We start from the raw sequence: 19,551 nt of genomic DNA, 5'->3' as shown, positions 1-19,551 counted from the left end.
TCTGCCTGTTTCTCAGAAGATGTCTGTCATCTGGGTGGTGTGTGACCGTTTCTCTAAGATGGTCCATCTGGTTCCCTTGCCTAAGTTGCCTTCTTCTTCCGAGTTGGTTCCTCTGTTTTTTCAAAATGTTGTTCGTTTGCATGGTATTCCTGAGAATATCGTTTCTGACAGAGGGACCCAATTCGTGTCTAGATTTTGGCGGGCATTCTGTGCTAGGATGGGCATAGATTTGTCTTTTTCGTCTGCTTTCCATCCTCAGACTAATGGCCAGACCGAGCGGACTAATCAGACATTGGAGACATATTTGAGGTGTTTTGTGTCTGCGGATCAGGATGATTGGGTTGCTTTTTTGCCTTTGGCGGAGTTCGCCCTCAATAATCGGGCCAGCTCTGCCACCTTGGTGTCCCCGTTTTTCTGTAATTTGGGGTTTCATCCTCGATTTTCCTCCGGTCAAGTGGAATCTTCGGATTGTCCTGGAGTGGATGCTGTGGTGGAGAGGTTGCATCAGATTTGGGGGCAGGTGGTGGACAATTTGAAGTTGTCCCAGGAGAAGACTCAGCTTTTTGCCAACCGCCGTCGTCGTGTTGGTCCTCGGCTTTGTGTTGGGGACTTGGTGTGGTTGTCTTCTCGTTTTGTCCCTATGAGGGTTTCTTCTCCTAAGTTTAAGCCTCGGTTCATCGGCCCGTACAAGATATTGGAGATTCTTAACCCTGTGTCCTTCCGTTTGGACCTCCCTGCATCCTTTTCGATTCATAGTGTTTTTCATCGGTCGTTGTTGCGCAGGTATGAGGTACCGGTTGTGCCTTCCGTTGAGCCTCCTGCTCCGGTGTTGGTTGAGGGTGAGTTGGAGTACGTTGTGGAAAAGATCTTAGACTCTCGTGTTTCCAGACGGAGACTCCAGTATCTGGTCAAATGGAAGGGATACGGTCAGGAGGATAATTCTTGGGTCACTGCCTCTGATGTTCATGCCTCCGATCTTGTCCGTGCCTTTCATAGGGCTCATCCTGATCGCCCTGGTGGTTCTGGTGAGGGTTCGGTGCCCCCTCCTTGAGGGGGGGGTACTGTTGTGAAATTGGATTCTGGGCTCCCCCGGTGGCCACTTGTGGAATTGAACTTGTGTGCATCATCCCCTCTGTTCACCTGCTCCTATCAGGATGTGGGAGTCGCTATATAACCTTGCTCCTCTGTCAGTTTCTTGCCGGTCAACAATGTAATCAGAAGCCTTCTGTGCTTGTTCCTGCTACTAGACAACTCCCAGCTAAGTTGGACTTTTGTCCTTGTGTGTTTTTGCATTTTGTTCCTGTTCACAGCTGCTGTTTCGTTACTGTGTCTGGAAAGCTCTTGTGATCGGAAATTGCCACTCTGGTGTTATGAGTTAATGCTAGAGTCTTAAAGGAATTTCTGGATGGTGTTTTGATAGGGTTTTCTGCTGACCATGAAAGTGTCCTTTCTGTCTTCCTGCTATCTAGAAAGCGGACCTCGATTTTGCTAAACCTATTTTCATACTACGTTTGTCATTTCATCTAAAATCACCGCCAATATATGTGGGGGCCTCTGTCTGCCTTTTGGGAAAATTTCTCTAGAGGTGAGCCAGGACTGTCTTTTCCTCTGCTAGGATTAGGTAGTTCTCCGGCTGGCGCTGGGCATCTAGGGTTAAAAAACGTAGGCATGCTACCCGGCCACTTCTAGTTGTGCGGCAGGTTTAGTTCATGGTCAGTATAGTTTCCATCTTCCAAGAGCTAGTTCTCATATATGCTGGGCTATGTTCTCTCGCCATTGAGAATCATGACAGTTCTGGTACCCGAACCTGAACTTTTGGTAACTGTTCGGCCAAACACATCAGACCCAAACATTCAGGTGTCCACCCATCTCTAGCTGTGAATTGTCCAAATCACAGTTGAAATCAAGCCCTGGTGTTGGTAATAAGAGGAATCTATCATACAACCACATTATTAGCTCAGTAAATGAAAAGAAAAAAACATGCACTCATAAATATTTTATTTTAAAAATCACTCCCCAACTCTTTCCCTGATTTACCAATTTATTGGAAAAAAAAGCCATGCAAGTCAGATGTAGTCCAGAGAATGCAACACAGTCCATGGAATCAGATGTAATCCACAACTGGAAACCTGAAAGACGTAAAGAAAAAGAAAAACAATACACTGTCACTCGTTCACCAATTTTTTCTAAAACAAAGTTCATACGCTGGTCTGACATAGTCCAGCACTTCCCATGACATTGCTCGATTCCAAACATCAAAGGCTATGGAGCCTCATTCAGAGATTGCATAGGATTTGAGCAACAGCGACTTTCGTCTCTTTCTGAGCTCCATGAGAACCATCGATTATGATGAGCAGTGTTGTCATCCACCTGCGGCTGTTAGAGGCACATGATGGCTGATTAAATCAGCCATCAAGTGCAGGGAAAGATGTGCCAGAGACCACATCAAAGGCAGGGATGCAGCCGATGATGTAAATATACACCATATATCATGAAGGGTTAATGAGAGTTTAGAAATGTTGGGCTTGTTTAGCTTACTTACAAGACACCTTAGAGGTGATCTCATTTATATGTGTCAACACTTATGTGGTCAGTACAAAGGACTGTCACATAATTTATTTCTTCCAAAGACCTCACAAATGACCTGGGCATATTCAATACGTTTTGAGGAAAGGTGATTCTGGCATCTAAAAAAGGAAAAGGTTTCTTTACAGTTAGTGCAGTCAGACTGTGGAATACTCTACCATAAGAGGTAGCAATAGCAATAGCAGGTACTATAAAAGCTTTTATAAAAAATACTGGATGCTTTTCTCACAACAAATGGCATTGGGGGATATAAATAATCTAGTGATTTATAACTGCTAGAAAAAAGTTGAACTTCATGGACCCATGTTTTTTTTCAAACTAAGTAACTATATAATTTTGATAAACACCTTATTACAAGATTATTACATGCACTATCATAAGAGATGAATTATTTTCATTACATACATACAATTATCATGTCATGTTCACCAAGTTGTGGGTTGAAGAGGAGGCATCAACAATCCCCTTTGCCTTAGCCAGGGTCTCTTTATACAGGTAAGATCTTTGCCTACAGTGAAATCAAACTATTAAATCTAGAGAATTAATAAGTAGTGGCATTAAAAACTGAATTTTAGCAACAACATTTAGATAAATATTTCAAATTATAAAAAGTTACTAAAAGTTTAAAGATTTTCCTTTCTTGTAGCCATAGCTGAAAACATTTCCGATCTTGCAAGAGGTAAGACACTGACTTTCTCCTTGAAAGTGATAAAAAGCAAACTGATTAAATCAAAGAGGTTCTTAAAACCCCAAGGGAAAGCTGCATGCTTCTCCTCTGAAGTATTCCCAACAGAAGCCTGGCAAGTCTGTAGCTCTCTATGAGCCATCATTATAGCTGTTTTAAAAAACTCAGCAGGTCACCATATTTTACAACTGCTATGCATGTAAACACAAGCAGAAACTGCTAATTACTTCAGATAATATTGTGAAAACTTTCCTTATTATTGAGAAAAATATTCTCAAAGGTCATATTTTCCAATAAATAAATGAGCCAAATATGTTTTAATCACATACATTTTACAGAGGCATTTCTTTCAATGCATGCCTAATATATTGAGAAGAAGGTGCTCTTAATTTAAACCATTTTTACTACTCTTTACACTGTATTGTTGGAATTTCTTACATTCATTGCATTCATTAAAAATGTTAGAAATTTCATAGGTTACAATTTTAATTCATAAGCAGAAATATAGAATCTAATATTTAAAGGAGAATAAAAATAATTTAAATTGCAGACTGCATGTATCGTTCATAGGTATTATGCAGTTCACTGCAGTTTACTGTTTAAAATGCAGTAGTTGAAAAGACATGTATGACAATCTGAGGTTTCTTAGGAGTGTACCTAACCTCTTTGAAGCTCTTAAATGCAAACCCAGCCTTATTATTAATGCCAAAGAGACCTCTGCATACTATACATGGCTATGGGTAAATGGATGGTAACATTCTGTGTTTTTTGCCTTTTTTCTAAAGCTCATTCTCCCTATTTCAATTGCTAAGCTGTGAGTTGTGACATACTTCCACTAAACAAATTCAATCCAAAATTGTTAGTGTGCTGTGTTCCCTGCCTTGGCTTTTATGCAGGCTATGATATGCTCTGCTATACTGCGATGTGATATGATAACTGCAAGCATTATTGGGAAGTTCACATGGTCACAGAAGATGTCATGATCCTCTGGCTGATGCAATCTTCTGCACTGTGTAAAATAGCAGTGGGCATTTTGAGGGATTCATGTAAATCAAATTACAGATTTTTCAAACTCACCGGATCCAGCAAATGTTCTAAATTTTTTTTAGAAATTATACTTGCATCAAATCAATTTACTCATCTCTAATTACCATTAGGCTATGTGCACACATTGAGTACTTGCTTGCTGAATTTTCTGCAAGATTTCTGCATTTTTGGCAGCAAAAATGCTGCGGCAAAAACACGCATTTTGTCGCGATTTTTGGTGCGTTTTTGTATGCGTTTCTACAGCAATGAAGGCTTTTTTGAGCTAAATCACGATATTTAAAAAAAAAAGTTTTGTGATATATTTTTTTGTTCAACCACCTTTTTCATTCTGATGCAATAGCATCAGAGTAATGGGATTATGGCTTGGTATCAACAGCTGTCATTGACACCTAGCCTTAGGCTTAGGGTACTGTCACACAGTGCAATTTTCAGCGCTACGACGGTACGATTCGTGACATTCTAGCGATATCGTTACGATATCGCAGTGTCTGACACGCAGCAGAGATCAGGGACCCTGCTGAGAATCGTACGTTGTAGCAGATCGTTTGGAACTTTCTTTCGTCGCTTGATCACCCGCTGACATCGCTGGATCGTTGTGTGTGACAGCGATACAGCGATGTGTTCGCTTGTAACCAGGGTAAACATCGGGTAACTAAGCGCAGGGCCGCGCTTAGTAACCCGATGTTTACCCTGGTTACCAGCGTAAACGTAAAAAAAACAAACCGTACATACTCACATTCCGGTGTCTGTCCTCCGGCGTCTCAGCTTCTCTGCACTGTGAGCGCCTGCCGGCCGGAAAGCGAGCACAGCGGTGACGCGGTGACGTCACCGCTCTGCTTTCCGGCTATGGTGCTTACACAGTGGAGAGAAGCAGGACGCCGGGGGACAGACACCGGAATGTGAGTATGTACTGTTTGTTTTTTTTACGTTTACGCTGGTAACCAGGGTAAACATCGGGTTACTAAGCGCGGCCCTGCGCTTAGTAACCCGATGTTTACCCTGGTTACCCGGGGACTTCGGCATCGCTCCAGCGCCGTGATTGCAAAGTGCGACCACAGTCTACGACGCTGGAGCGATAATCATACGACGCTGCGACGTCATGGATCGTGCCGTCGTAGCGACCAAAATTGCATTGTGTGACAGTACCCTTAGTAAGGAAAAATGAAAAGGTGTCAGCCCGACACCCTTACTACTAATCCCATAAGTAAACACCAACACACAAGCAAACACACAGAAAAACACACACATTGTCACCAGCCTATGTTGGAGCATTAACAGAATGAACATACATAGGCTGTAGCCAAACAGCAACTTTTAATTTCAAAGAAGAAAAATTGCGTGGGCTCCTGTGCAATTCTAATAACTAGCAGAGGGAAAGCCAACAGCTGAGGGCTAATGTTAATATTCTGAGAATAAGCCAATAGCCATAAGTGTTCCCAGGTTATTAATATCAGCTCACAGCCATTTTCTTAGCCTTTACTGGCTAGTTTTCAAGGGGACCCCACAAAAAAAATCTAACCAGCAAAAGCGAATCTATAAGATGTGCCAAATGTGGTGCTTAGCCTAGCTGTTCACACTTGCCCTGTAGAGGTGGCAAGTGTGGTTCATATTTGTGGGGTTGATATCACCTTTGTATTGTCAGATGACATCAAGCCCACAGGTTAGTACAGAAGAGGCATCTATAAGACACCTATCCATTACTAACCGTATAGTGATATTGTATAAAAAACACAACCTCCCAACATAAAGTGTTTTATTTGAAATAATGACAGATTACTTTATTGAATCTTATTAAACCATACTTACCAAACACCTAATCCACTGATGCCAATGTCTCCTGCAACAAAAATAAAATAATAAACCACAATATTCCTCCCCTGTCTGCAGAGAAGATAATCCATAATGTCTCACGATGATCCTGATGACTTTGAGAGGAGTAACTGATATGACTCCTCTCAAAGACTGCCAGTGATACACTAACAGGAGGTAATCACTCCCGCAGTGCATCACTGAGCTGCCATGAGAGATTTCACTAGAGTTCATCAGCTATTCAGCTCCAGTGCTCCACTGCTGGGTGAGAAACTTCTCATGCAGTGGTGCTGCAAGTGAGAGCACCGGAGCAGATCAGCTGATGAATTTTGGTGAACTCTCTCATGACAGCTCAGTGATGCACTGTGGGAGCGATCACCTCCTGTCAGTGTATCACCGGTGGCCAGAGAGAGCTGCCACATCTACAGATGTGACTTTTCTACATGTGAGATCATTGTGTGACACTTGGGATTGCATGGACTGCGGCGGACAGGTGAGTATATGGTGGTTTATTATTTTTTACTTTTTTGTAGGCGATGAGGGCATCGGGAATTAGGGGTAAAGGTGAGTATATGTTTTTTTTATTTTACATTTTTTCTAAGAGACGAGGGCATCAGGATTTGGTGTTAGGCAAGCATAATTGTTTATTATGTGTTTATTATTTTTATTTGAATATGTATGTAATTATTTTAAATGTTGTGTTTTGTTTTTAAGTGTGAGCACAGGCGCTGGCTGTTGAGGCTACTTCTCCCTGTCATCACTGTTTTCTGTGACAGCAGACATAGCCTGATGGAAGGAGAAGTCTTATCAGCCCACGCCTGCTGACCTGCAGTAAGCGTTTTACCATGGGTCACTGCTGTAGGGCACAGTAACAGCTGCAGGGTCATACTGACATGTGACAGCATGACCCCGCAGTGCTCTGACTGACAGTCTTACCGGCGGTAGCATTACCGCCGATCCTGGAGTATATGGTAATAAAAAGTGACATACAAATATGCAAAACAGTTATAAAAATAAATGGGAGAAAACTTACAGAAATGCCTAACTTTGTAGTCTGCTTTCTGCTCCCTGAGGGAAGGGGACGAATATGGACTGGAACACATCAGCTTGGCTGCCCCTCAATCTGTGAACATTTCCCTTTGTGTGTAGGTCTAATTTATAGAGTCACCCTGGAGGTCAAATTTCTAGATCAGCCCCTCATGTTAATATTTATAATTGCTTGTTTGTGACTGGGCCGTGAACACTAAACCAATGAATATATTATTTCCTCTGAAATTCCCTGTGTAAAGTTTCTCACAGATAGATAGTGTCAGGCTGTAATTGACATCTCTCTTCAAAAGAGCTGACTGTGTGAAACATTTCCCCTTCCTGGTTCTTAGCAAGACCACCTGGTGAGATTGCAGACAATAGACTGCTTTCTCAGGATAAAATATGCTGTGACCCCTGTGAGACCTGCAGTCTCAAGACAGATGTTAAATTACTGCTAGTCACACATATATACCTATACATATTTCGCTACATATACAGTATATATGTCAATGACACGCATATATCTATATCTATATTTATATTTCATAGAGAGTAGAGAGTTAGATAGCAGAATAGGCGATAATTCAGTTGCCAGATTCTGTAAAATCATTACAGAATATGACAGGTTATGAGACATGGTTTGCATACAGTAAACCATTGCATATTCGTTAGATTTATATATGTCCCTGACTAATAATGTATGTAGTGTGTGTGTAAAATTCTGGAGCTGTAGGTGTTAAATTAAAGGATTAATTCACGGAAAAAACTGGCGTGGGCTCCCGTGCAATTTTCTCCTCCAGAGAGGGAAAGCCAGTGACCGAAGGCAGATATTAATACCTAGAGAGGGACCATGGTACCGCTGACGTCACTTAAGCTGCGCAGACTCCCCACCTGATGCGGTGAACTTGACAGCGTGGGAAAATGTTCAGAAACTTTCCCACACTAATGAGTTCATGTCCGGTCAGGCGGGGAGGCTGCAAATGCAGCTTTTTATTCATTCCTCCATGGTTTACAGCCCAGCCAGTAGCATTAGCACCGCTCCGGCTTGTAAACTATTTAACTAGTGATGACCGAGCACTAAAATGCTCGGGTGCTTGTTGATCAGGTTGAGCAAATTGGAGTACTCGGGTACTGGACCCGAGCAATGAGCCCAATGTAAGTCTATGGGAAACCCGAGTATTTTTACCGCGATCCCCCCAGGGGTCCTTTTAAGGTCTAAAAACATCTGAAAATGATGGAAACACTGCTCAAATTACATGGGAACATCATGGGGATCGCCCCTGGAAGCCTTTCTGACTCCAAGCTCACAGCTGTAAGCAATGTTGTCAGAGTTTCATGCCATTTTTACAGGTGCACCAAAAAACATTGAGAAGCAAAACCACAATGGATTTTGCTGGGAAATGACTTGTATATAAGGCAAAATAATTAATCCCAGACCAAAATGTTCCTCCACCACTTGGGCTATGTTCACACCCAGCGTTTTTGAAGCGTTTTTCAACTTTAACATTGCTTTCAACCCATACAAATGCATTCACTAGGAAATGTCATTGTAACATTTAACAACCCTAGCTGACCATATGGTGTGTTACACATAAGGAGACAAATCTTGCTTAATTTATGAACGAGGGACTCTTAACGTCACAAAGCCTATTTTTAGAGGGGCATCAGGTGGCATTAATATTCTTAAAGGGCCATTATTAAACAGTGGGTCTCCTATGCTGTTATTGCCTATGCAGTGAGTGGCTGGGTTGCCAACAATTACAACGCACCCCAATACCCCTTTCACGAGAAGTGTAGGAGGGCCTCCTGAAAAAATGTTGCATTGAATACAAGGCCTGCCCTGCTACCAAGTCATATGCACCCCAATAAGCCTTTGAACCCAGGTACTGGATGGCCACAGGAAAACCCACTTCACATTCTTCAGTTGGTCCTGCCATACTGTTTTCTTATGTATTACCTGCAAGGCCTGCCCTTCTATCAAGTTATTTGCATCCCAATAAGCCTTTGAACCCAGGTACTAGATGGCCACAGGAAAACCCACTTCACATTCTTCAGTTGGTCCTGTCATACTGTTTTCTTATGTATTACCTGCAAGGCCTGCCCTGCTATCAAGTCTTATGCAGCCCAATAAGCATTTAAACCCAGGTACTGGATGGCCACAGGAAAAACCCACTTCACATTCTTCAGTTGGTCCCGCCATACTGTTTCCTTATGCATTGAATGCAAGTTCCACCTTGACTCAAATTTGCACGCACCCCAATCCCCTTTAGAAGAAACATGGAGGAGGGCCTCATAAAAAAAATTGTCCCATTACAAAGGAGTGTGTCTCCTAGACTTGTAATGCCCATACACTAAGTGTATGGGCTGACAAACATTTCCACATGGGGGTTACATTTTTGAAAAATTATTTATGGGGATCATAGACGCCCTTGGCCAAAAATTGAATGTCTGTAGCAGCACAACATGTTCACCATGGTGTTCTAGTGGAAGAGAATGATGATATGTGGAGGAAATCATTATTAAAAACTAGGCCCAATGTTAAGGAACGTCTCTCCTAGACTTGTAATGCCCATACACTAAGTGTATGTGCTGACAAACATTTCCCCATGGGGGATACATCTGTAAAAAAATATTTAATTCGGATCACAGACACCCTTGCCAAAAATTGACTGTCTGTAGCAGCACAGAACACGTGAACCCTGGTGATCTAGTGGTGGAAAATGAGAGGTGGAGGAAGGCTTCATTAAAAACCAGGCCCAATGATAAGGAGAGGTTCCACTAGGCTTGCACCGACCATACATGAAGTGAATGGGCTGAGACACATTTCACCATGGGGGGTACCTTTTAAAAAAATCTTTTATGGACATCATAGACAGGCTCGGCAAAAATTGTACTACCTGTAGCATCATGAACTCCAATTTCACCTGATCTTCAGGGACAGGGGGAGTGGTACTTCAGTCCGCGGGGGGGGGGGGGCTTTGCCCCCACGTGGCTACGATCGCTATGATTGGCTGTTGAAAGTAAAACAGACAATCAGAGCAATTTGTAATATTTCACCTATGAAACTCGGTGAAATATTACAATCCAGCCATGGCCGATGCTGTAATATCATCGGCCATGGCTGGAAACCGCGATCTGCCCCATTCACCGACTGACAGCGGCGATCTGCCGCTGCTGTCAGTCTTTCCTCTCCTCTGTTCTGTGCTCCACTGCCCTCCGCTGCCTTCCTCTCCCTCCTCTCCCTTCCATCCTGTCCGGTCCCCCCCGATGTCTGATCCCACCTCCCATACCTCTGGAGTCCCGGGGTCCCTCCTGTTGTCTGTACGGCATCTAGGATGGGCGCTGCCATCTTCCAAAATGGCGGGTGCATGCGCAGTGCACCCGCTGAATCTGCCGGCCGGCAGATTCGTTACAGGTACATTTTGATCAATGTGATAGGTTATAGCACAGTGATCAAAATAAAAAAAAATAGTAAATAAAGCACCCTCTTATCACCCCCATAGGTAGGGAAAATAATGAAATAAATAAAATATATTTATCTTTATTTTTCCACTAGGTTTAGGGTTAGAACTAGGGTTAGAACTAGTGTTAGGGTTAGGGTTGAAATTAGGGTTAGGGTTAGAATTAGGGTTGCAATTAAGGTTAGAATTGGGCTATATGCACACGGTGCAGATTTGGCTGTGGATCCGCAGTGGATTGGCCGCTACGGATTCGTGGCAGTTTTCCATCACATTTACAGTACCATGTAAACCTATGGAAAACCAAATCCGCTGTGCCCATGGTGTGGAAAATACAGTGAGGAAACGCTGCGTTGTATTTTCTGCAGCATGTCAATTCTTTGTGCGGATTCCGCAGCGTTGTACACCTGTTCCTCAATAGGAATCCGCAAGTGAAATCCGCACAAAAAACGCTGGAAATCCGCAGTAAATCTGCAAGTAAAACGCAGTGCATTTTACCTGCGGATTTTTCAAAAATGGTGCGGAAAAATCCGCACACGAATCCGCAACATGGGCACATAGCCTTAGGGTTAGGGCTGGAACTAGAGTTAGGGATGGAATTAGGGTTAGGGTTGGAATTAGGGTTAAGATTAGGGTTAGGGGTGTGTTGAGGTTAGGGTTAGTCTTGTGGTTAGGGTTATAGTTAGGGTTGGGATTAGGGTTGGTTGTGTGTTGGGGTTAGGGTTGGGATTAGGGTTAGGGTTGGGATTAGGGTTAGGGGTGTGTTGGGGATAGGGTTGTGGTTAGGGGTGTGTTGGGGTTAGGGTTGTGATTACGGTTATGGTTAGAGTTGGGATTAGGGTTAGGGGTGTGTTGGGTTAGTGTTGACGTTAGAATTGAGGGGTTTCCACTGTTTAGGCACATCAGGGGGTCTCCAATCACGACATGGCGCCACCATTGATTCCAGCCAATCTTTCAAAAAGTCAAATGGTGCTCACTCCCTTCCGAGCCCCGACGTGTCCCCAAACAGTGGTTTACCCAAAGATACGGGGCATAAGCGTACTCAGGAAAAATTGTACAACAATTTTGGGGGTCTAATTTCTCCTGCTACTCTTGGAAAAATTAAAAAATGGGGGCTAAAAAATTATTTTAGTGGGGAAAAAAAATATTTTTTATTTTCTTGGCTCTGCGTTATAAAATTCTATAAAGCACTTGGGGGTTCAAAGTGCTCACCAAAAATCTAGATAAGTTCCTTGCAGGGTCTAGTTTCCAAAATGGGGTCACTTGTGGTGGGTTTCGACTGTTTAGGTACATCAGGGGCTCTGCAAACGCAATGTGACACCCGCAGACCATTCCATCAAAGTCTGCATTTCAAAACTTCACTACTTCCTTTCTGAGCCCCGACGTGTGCCCAAACAGTGGTTTACCCCAACATATTGGGCATCAGCGTACTCAGGACAAACTGGACCACAACTTTTGGGGTCAAATTTCTCCTGCTACCCTTGTGAAAATAAAAAATTGTGGGCTAAAAAATAATTTTTGAGGAAAAAAAATGATTTTTTATTTTCAAAACTCTGCGTTATAAACTTCTGAGAAACACTTGGGGAATCAAAGTGCTCATCATACATCTGAATGAGTTCCTTGGGGGGGTCTAGTTTCCAAAATGGTGTCACTTGTAGGGAAGTTCAAATGTTTAGGCACACAGGGGCTCTCCAAACGTGACATGGTGACCGCTAACGATTGGAGCTAATTTTTCATTCAAAAAGTCAAGTGACACTCCTTCCCTTCTGAGCCTTGCCGTGTGCCCAAACAGTGGTTTACCCCCACATTTGAGGTATCATTGTACTCAAGAGAAATTGCCCAACACATTTTAAGATCCATTTTATCCTGTAGCCCATGAGAAAATGAAAAAATTGAGGCTAAAGGAATTGTTTTGTGAAAAAAAGTACTTTTTCATTTTTACGGATCAATTTGTGAAGCACCTGGCTGTTCAAAGTGCTCACTATGCATCTAGATAAGTTCCTTGGGGATCTAGTTTCCAAAATATTGTCACTTGTGGGGGATCTCCAATGTTTAGGCACACAGGGGCTCGCCAAACACGACATGGTGTCCGCTAACGATTGGAGCTAATTTTTCATTCAAAAAGGCAAATGGCGCTCCTCCCCTTCCGAGCCCTGCCATCTGCCCAAACAGTGGTTTACCCCCACATATCAGGAATTGGTGTACTCAGGAGAAATTGCCCAACAAATTTTATGATCCATTTTATCCTGTTACCCATGTGAAAATGAAAAAATTGAGGCTAAAAAAATTATTTTGTGAAAAAAAGTACTTTTTCATTTTTACGGATCAATTTGTGAAGCACTTGGGGGTTGAAAGTGCTCACTATGCATCTAGATAAGTTCCTTGGGGGGTCTAGTTTCCAAAATAGGGTCACTTGTGGGGGAGCTCCAATCTTTAGGTAGACAGGGACTCTCCAAACAAGACATGGTTTCCGCTAAAGATTGGAGCCAATTTTTCATTCAAAAAGTCAAATGTCGCTCCTTCCCTTGCGAGCCCTGTCGTGCCCCCAAACAGTGATTCTTCCCCACATTTGGGGTATCGGCGTGCTCAGAAATTGTGCAACAACTTTTGGGGTCCATTTTATCCTTTTACCCTTGGGAAAATTAAAAAAATGCTGCTAAAATTTCATTTTTGTGACTAAAAAGTTAAATATTCATCATTTCCTTCCATGTTGCTTCTGCTGCTGTGAAGCACCTGAATGGTTAATAAACTTCTTGAATGTGGTTTTGAGCACCTTGAGGGGTGCAGTTTTTAGAATGGTGTCAATTTTGGGTATTTTCAGCCATATAGACCCCTCAAATTGACTTCAAATGTGAGGTGGTCCCTAAAAAAATGGTTTTGTAAATTTTGTTGTAAAAATGAGAAATCGTTGGTCAAATTTTAACCCTTATAACTTCCTTGCAAAAGAAAAATTTGTTTCCAAAATTATGCTGATGTAAAGTAGACATGTGGGAAATGTTATTTATTAGCTACTTTGTGTCACATAACTCTCTGGTTTAACAGAATAAAAATTCAAAATTTGAAAATTGCTAAATTTTCAAAATTTTCGCCAAAATTCAGTTTTTTTCACAAATAAAAGCAAAAATTATCGACCTAAATCTACCACTAACATGAAGATCAATATGTCACGAAGAAAGATTCTCAGAATCGATAGGATCCGTTGAAGCGTTCTTGAGTTATTACCTCATAAAGAGACACTGGTCAGAATTGCAAAAAATGGCCAGGTCATTAAGGTCAAAATAGGCTGGGTCATGAAGGGGTTAAAAACTAGGCCCAATTTAAAGGAGCGGGTCACCTAGACTTGTAATTCCCATACACTAAGTGTATGGGCTGACAAACATTTACCTATGGGGGGGGTAAATTTTTAAAAATATACTATGGGCATCATAGACACCCTTTCCAAAAAGTTGACTGTCTGTAGCAGCACAGAAGACGTTAAGCCTAGTGATCTAGTGGTGGAGAATGAGGAGACATTGCTGAATGCCTTATTAAAAACTAGGCCCAATTTAAAGGAGCCGGTTTCCTAGACTTGTAATGCCCATCCACGCAGTGCACATTTCCCCAAGGGGGACACATTTTTTAAAAATATACTGGGCATCATATACACCCTTGCCAAAAAAATGGACTGCCTGTAGCGGCACAGAAGACGTTAAGCCTAGTGATCTAGTGGTGGAGAATGAGGAGACATAAAGATAAATCATACTGAAATCAAACAAATTAATAACAAAAGTGAATCCACCAATGAAAGCAAATAATAAAAGGGAGGGGAGAACAAAGGTTCATAGATTTGAAGACAGAATGTGTCCAACGAGATATGTTTGCCCCTAGCAACAGCTCAGAGACAGGGCTATAAATAAAAATATGATATAAAAGTCTTTGAATAATTTTCTATTGTAGAGGTCTACACTACCTCATTAGAGGACTGTCCAGAGATAGGGAAAATGGAAAATATAAGAATAAATGGGAATAATATGACATTTCCCCCTGTGGGAGTAACATTTGTTTTGGTTTCCAATTAGTAACTGGCATCATAAAAACACCCTTGCACCAAAAATATTGTTACTTTGGCATCACGGAATCCGTTCACCCTGGTGTTCAACTGGTTGTGGATGATGATGATGATGAGGATAAGGAGGAGGATAACAACAAACAGACCAAATCGGGAAGCGTATACCCATGTGTGGTTGTGAAGAGGTGCATGAGAATACACCTCCCCAAAAAAGAGAATGTATTAGAGGTTATGTTTAGCTGTTTTCACTTGGTGGTGTACAGAAGTCTTTCCCAATCCAGCCCTTATTCATTTTTATAAGCGTCAGCCTGTCAGCTTTTTCAGTTGACAGACGGATGCGCTTATCTGTTATAATTCCACCAGCGGCACTAAAAACCCGCTCTGACAGAATGCTAGCAGCAGGGCAGACCAGGACCTCCAAGGCGTAGAGATCCAGTTAATTCCATGTGTCCAGCTTGGATACCCAATAATTAAAAGGCACAGAGGAATTCCGGAGGATGTTTGTACGATCTGCAAGGTACTCCCTCAACATCTTCCCAACCATTGCACTTTTTGTGACAGCACCCCTTGAATCTGTCCCATCACGATGGGAGGGTCTGAGAAAACTGTCCCAGAACTTTGCCATTGTTCTCCTGCCTGAGATAGATTGTACTTCTGTCTCTCTCGCTTGGGCTCCTTGGTTGTACAATAAACTGATGTCTGATGCCAGCGTTATCACATGGGAATTTTTTAAGTAATTCCCTTACAAGGGCCCTCTGGTACTGCAACATTTTAGTACAGCTCTCTGCCTCTGGAAGAAGAGATTGAAAGTTCTCTTTGTATCATGGGTCTAGAAGTGTCACCAACCAATAATGAGTGTCACCAAAATATTTTATAATGTGAGGGTCACGTGAAAAGCAGTGCACCATAAAGTCAGCCATGCATGCCAGACTGCTAACAGGCAAGACTTCTGTGTCCTCGCCAACAGGATGACTGACCATGCTGTCCTCCTCCTCCTCATCCTCTTCCTCCTCCTCCCTGTCCTCAGGCCATCCCTGCTGAACAGACGGTATGACAGCTGTGCTTGTAGTACAGTCTACAGTGCATGAAAGTAGCTCCTGTTCTTCCTCCTCCTCCTCATTGCCTACCAATCCACATTGGGAAGACATGAGGCTGGGCTGAGTGTAATCCCCCTGTATGGTTCCTTGATCCATGTCCTCGTGCTCTGCCTGCAATGCATCCTCTTTATTTGTAAGCAGAGAGGTTTTCAGAGTGCTGAGAAGTGGGATGGTGATACTAATTATGGTGTCATTGCCGCTCACCATCTTGGTGCAGTCCTCAAAGTTTTGGAGGATGGTACATATGTCTGACATCCATGTCCACTCCTAAGGTCTTATGTGTGGAGTCTGAACTGAATATCGACGGCCTTGTTGATGTTGGTAGTCAACAACTGCCCTCTTCTGCAGACAATTCCATTCCAACATATGCAGAATAGAGTTCCAGCACGTGGGGACATCACACACCAGCCGGTGAGCCAGAAGCTGCCAGCACTGCTGAAGCATGGCAAGGGTGGCTGAAGCTGTAGCTGACTTTCTAAAATGGGCAGACAGATAGCGTACTTTCACTAGCAGCTCCGGGTAGCTTTTCAGAAAATGTTGAACCATGAGGTTAAGCACATGGGCCAAGCAAGGTACGTGTGTGAGCTCACCTTTCCTCTGAGCTGCCACCAGGTTCCGGCCAGTGTCACACACGACCATGCCTGGCTGTAGGTTCAGCGGTGTCATCCAAATATCTGACTGCTCTTTCGGTGCTGTCCTCAACTCTTCTGCATTGTGCGGTTTGTCACCTATGCAGATTAGCTTCAGCACAGCCTGTTGCAGCTTGGCTGAGGCAGTGCTGCAGTGCTTCCAGCTTCTAACTGATGTGTTGATTTCAGAGATGGAGGCTGAAGAGGAGGAGGAGGAGGTGCAGGAGCTGTAGACTGTGGGGGCAACCCTGATTAACGTAGGGCCTGCAATCCTCAGCATGGAGAGGATGTGTTCCATCCCAAGGTACAACTGGGTCCCGACATCCACTATGTTAACCCACCATGCTGCCAGTGAGATGTACCGTCCCTGGCCACAAGCACTTGTCCATGTGTCTGTGGTTAGGTGGACCTTCCCAGTAACAGCACTGTTGAGAGCATGGGTAATGTTGTTGAACCCTTTGCTGGTGTAATGCCGGTATGGCACACTGGGAAAAAAAGTGTCGCCCGGGGACCGAGTACCTTACGGCTGCCGCCATCAGGTTGCGGAAAGCTTCTGTCTCAACGAGCCTAAAAGGCAACATTTCAAGTGCAAGCAGAAGAGAAATGTTAAAATTTAGGACTATGGCCTGTGGGGCATTGGCTGGGCAATTCCACTTGCATTCCAATGACTGAGGTATAGATAATTGAAGGCTGTGCTGGGACAAGGATGTGGACAGGCTTGATGATGGTGCTGCTTGACTGTGGGCAACAACAGGTGCAGGGCTATAGGCATCTTCACATGCACGGTGGTCTGGGGATTGGCTTCTACGCAAAACAGTGGAAGAAACAGTGGTGTCCCTTGCAGACAGCATTACTGGAGCCTAGGGGTCAGTCCACAAAGTCAGTTGCTTTGCAGCCATGTGCCTTATCATGCTGGTGGTGGTCAGGCTGGTAGTTTTGCTACCCCTGCTGAGGCGGGCATGGCAGGTGCTGCAAATGGCCTGTTTGGGGTTATCGGCAGAGTCTTTAAAAAATAACCAGACTCGGGAAGATCTAACAGTTGGAATGGAAACTTCCCTCATGTTGGTGTTACTGGGAATGGATGCACGCCTTCTGTCTGTGGCCACCAGACTGCTTCTTCCTGCCTGTTGGGGTGATAAACCTTTTTCCCGATTTGTGCTGCTGTCCTCACTCTGCATGTCCTCCTGCCAGGTTGGGTCATTCACTTTGTCATCCACCACCTCGTCTTCCACATCTGCACCCTGCTCCTCCTCCTGACTTTCTGGCAATTGTATCTCATCATAGACCACCTCTTGTGACACTTTCAAACCATTGCTTTTGTGTGACTGTTGCCGGTGAAAGCTTTAGGCATTGCTACATGCGATCTCATCTGGCCCCACTTCAAGTTGACCGGCCGAGAGTACGGAATCTTGTAAGGGAAAACTGATCAGCTCTTCGGAGTGTCCAAGTGTAGGAACAGTTGTCTCAGGGCACTCGGCATGGTGGGAGGAAGGAGGATCAGGGTGAGGAATATCCTGGGCACACTCATGGCTACTCAGACTTGACCATGTGGAAGACGTGGTGGTGGTGGCTAAGTGACTGGAAGCATTATCCGCTATCCAACCAACAACTGTTTTGCACTGCCCTGGCTTCAATAGTGGTGTGCTGCGATCCCCTAGAAACTGGGACAGGAAGGTTGAGAGAGAAGATGTGGGTCTTTGCTGTGGCCCACTTTCAGCTTGGCCACTGCCTCTGCATGCACCATCAGCATCATGTCCACTTTCCCGTCCCTTGCCCCTTGCCTTGCTCATTTTAAATGGACTGCTGAAGTATTTCAAAAGCTCAACACTAATGTATTTATTTGGAGCAAAATTATATCTGATCAGTATGCCTTCAAAGTCACAATTTTTCCACCACAGATGCACCAGGCCTCAGCCTGACATAACAGACTGTATAAAATATTTTGTTTTGGGTGAACTTTAAAAAAAAAGGAGACCAAGGCTAGCACACAAAACTATGATACGTATGCCTGCAAAACCAAGATTTTTCCACCACAGATACCATAGGCCTCAGCTTGACATAACAGACTGTATAATTTTTTTTGGTGTGGTTGGAGAATTTTTAAAATAACAAAAAAAGAGTGGAACAAGTCTAGCAGACAGAACTATGAAACTTGTGCCTGCAAAGCTACGATTTTCCCACCACAGATACAACAGGCCCCAGTCTGACAAAACAGACTATAATTTTTTTTTGGGGGGGAAGTTTGGAGAATTTTCAAAATAACAAAAAAAGAGTGGAACAAGGCTAGCAGACAGAACTATGAAACTTATGCCTGCGAAGCTGCGATTTTTCTACCACCGATACACCAGGCCGCAGCCACAGATAACAGACTGTCTAATTTTTTTTTCTCTTGTATGTGAAATTTTGCAAAAAATAAAAAATGAGTACCGCAATGCTAGCAGACAGAACTATGAAACTTATGCCTGCGAAGCTACGATTTTTCCACCATAGATACAACAGGCCTCAGCCTGACATAACAGACTGTAAAATTTTTTGGGTGGGTTTTGAAAATTTTTTAAATTAACAAAAAAGAGTGGAACAAGGCTAGCAGACAGAACTATGAAACTTGTGCCTGCGAAGCTATGATTTTTCCACCACAGATACAACAGGCCTCAGCTTGACATAACAGACTGTATAATTTTTTGGGTGGGTTTTGAAAATTTTTTAAAATAACAAAAAAGAGTGGAACAAGGCTAGCAGACAGAACTATGAAACTTATGCCTGCGAAGCTACGATTTTTCCACGACCGATACACCAGGTCACAGCCACAGATAACAGACTGTCTAATTTTTTTTTCTCATGTATGTGAAATTTGGCAAAAAAAAAAAAAATGAGTACAACATCGCTAGCAGACAGAACTATGAAAAGTATGCTTGTAAAGCTACGATTTTTCCACCACCGATACACCAGCCGTCAGCCTCAGATAACAGACTGATGAAAATATAGCCTTGATGTTTTGGGGCACTACTTAATTGTGTCAACAAGTTGGCTATGACACAAAAAAAAATTTGGGCGCACTCACATCTGGTGTCTGGGACAAAAAAAAGAGAGGTAGATTTGCATGGTCTTAGATTTCAATAACCTGGCTGTAGTAGGCAGTGTGAACAAGCAAATAAATGTTAAA

Source organism: Ranitomeya variabilis, chromosome 2, assembly GCF_051348905.1.
Source record: "Ranitomeya variabilis isolate aRanVar5 chromosome 2, aRanVar5.hap1, whole genome shotgun sequence".
In the NCBI taxonomy this organism is placed as follows: Eukaryota; Metazoa; Chordata; class Amphibia; order Anura; family Dendrobatidae; genus Ranitomeya; species Ranitomeya variabilis.
The sequence above is the reverse complement of the archived record's forward strand: the minus strand, read 5'-3'. Positions refer to the sequence as shown.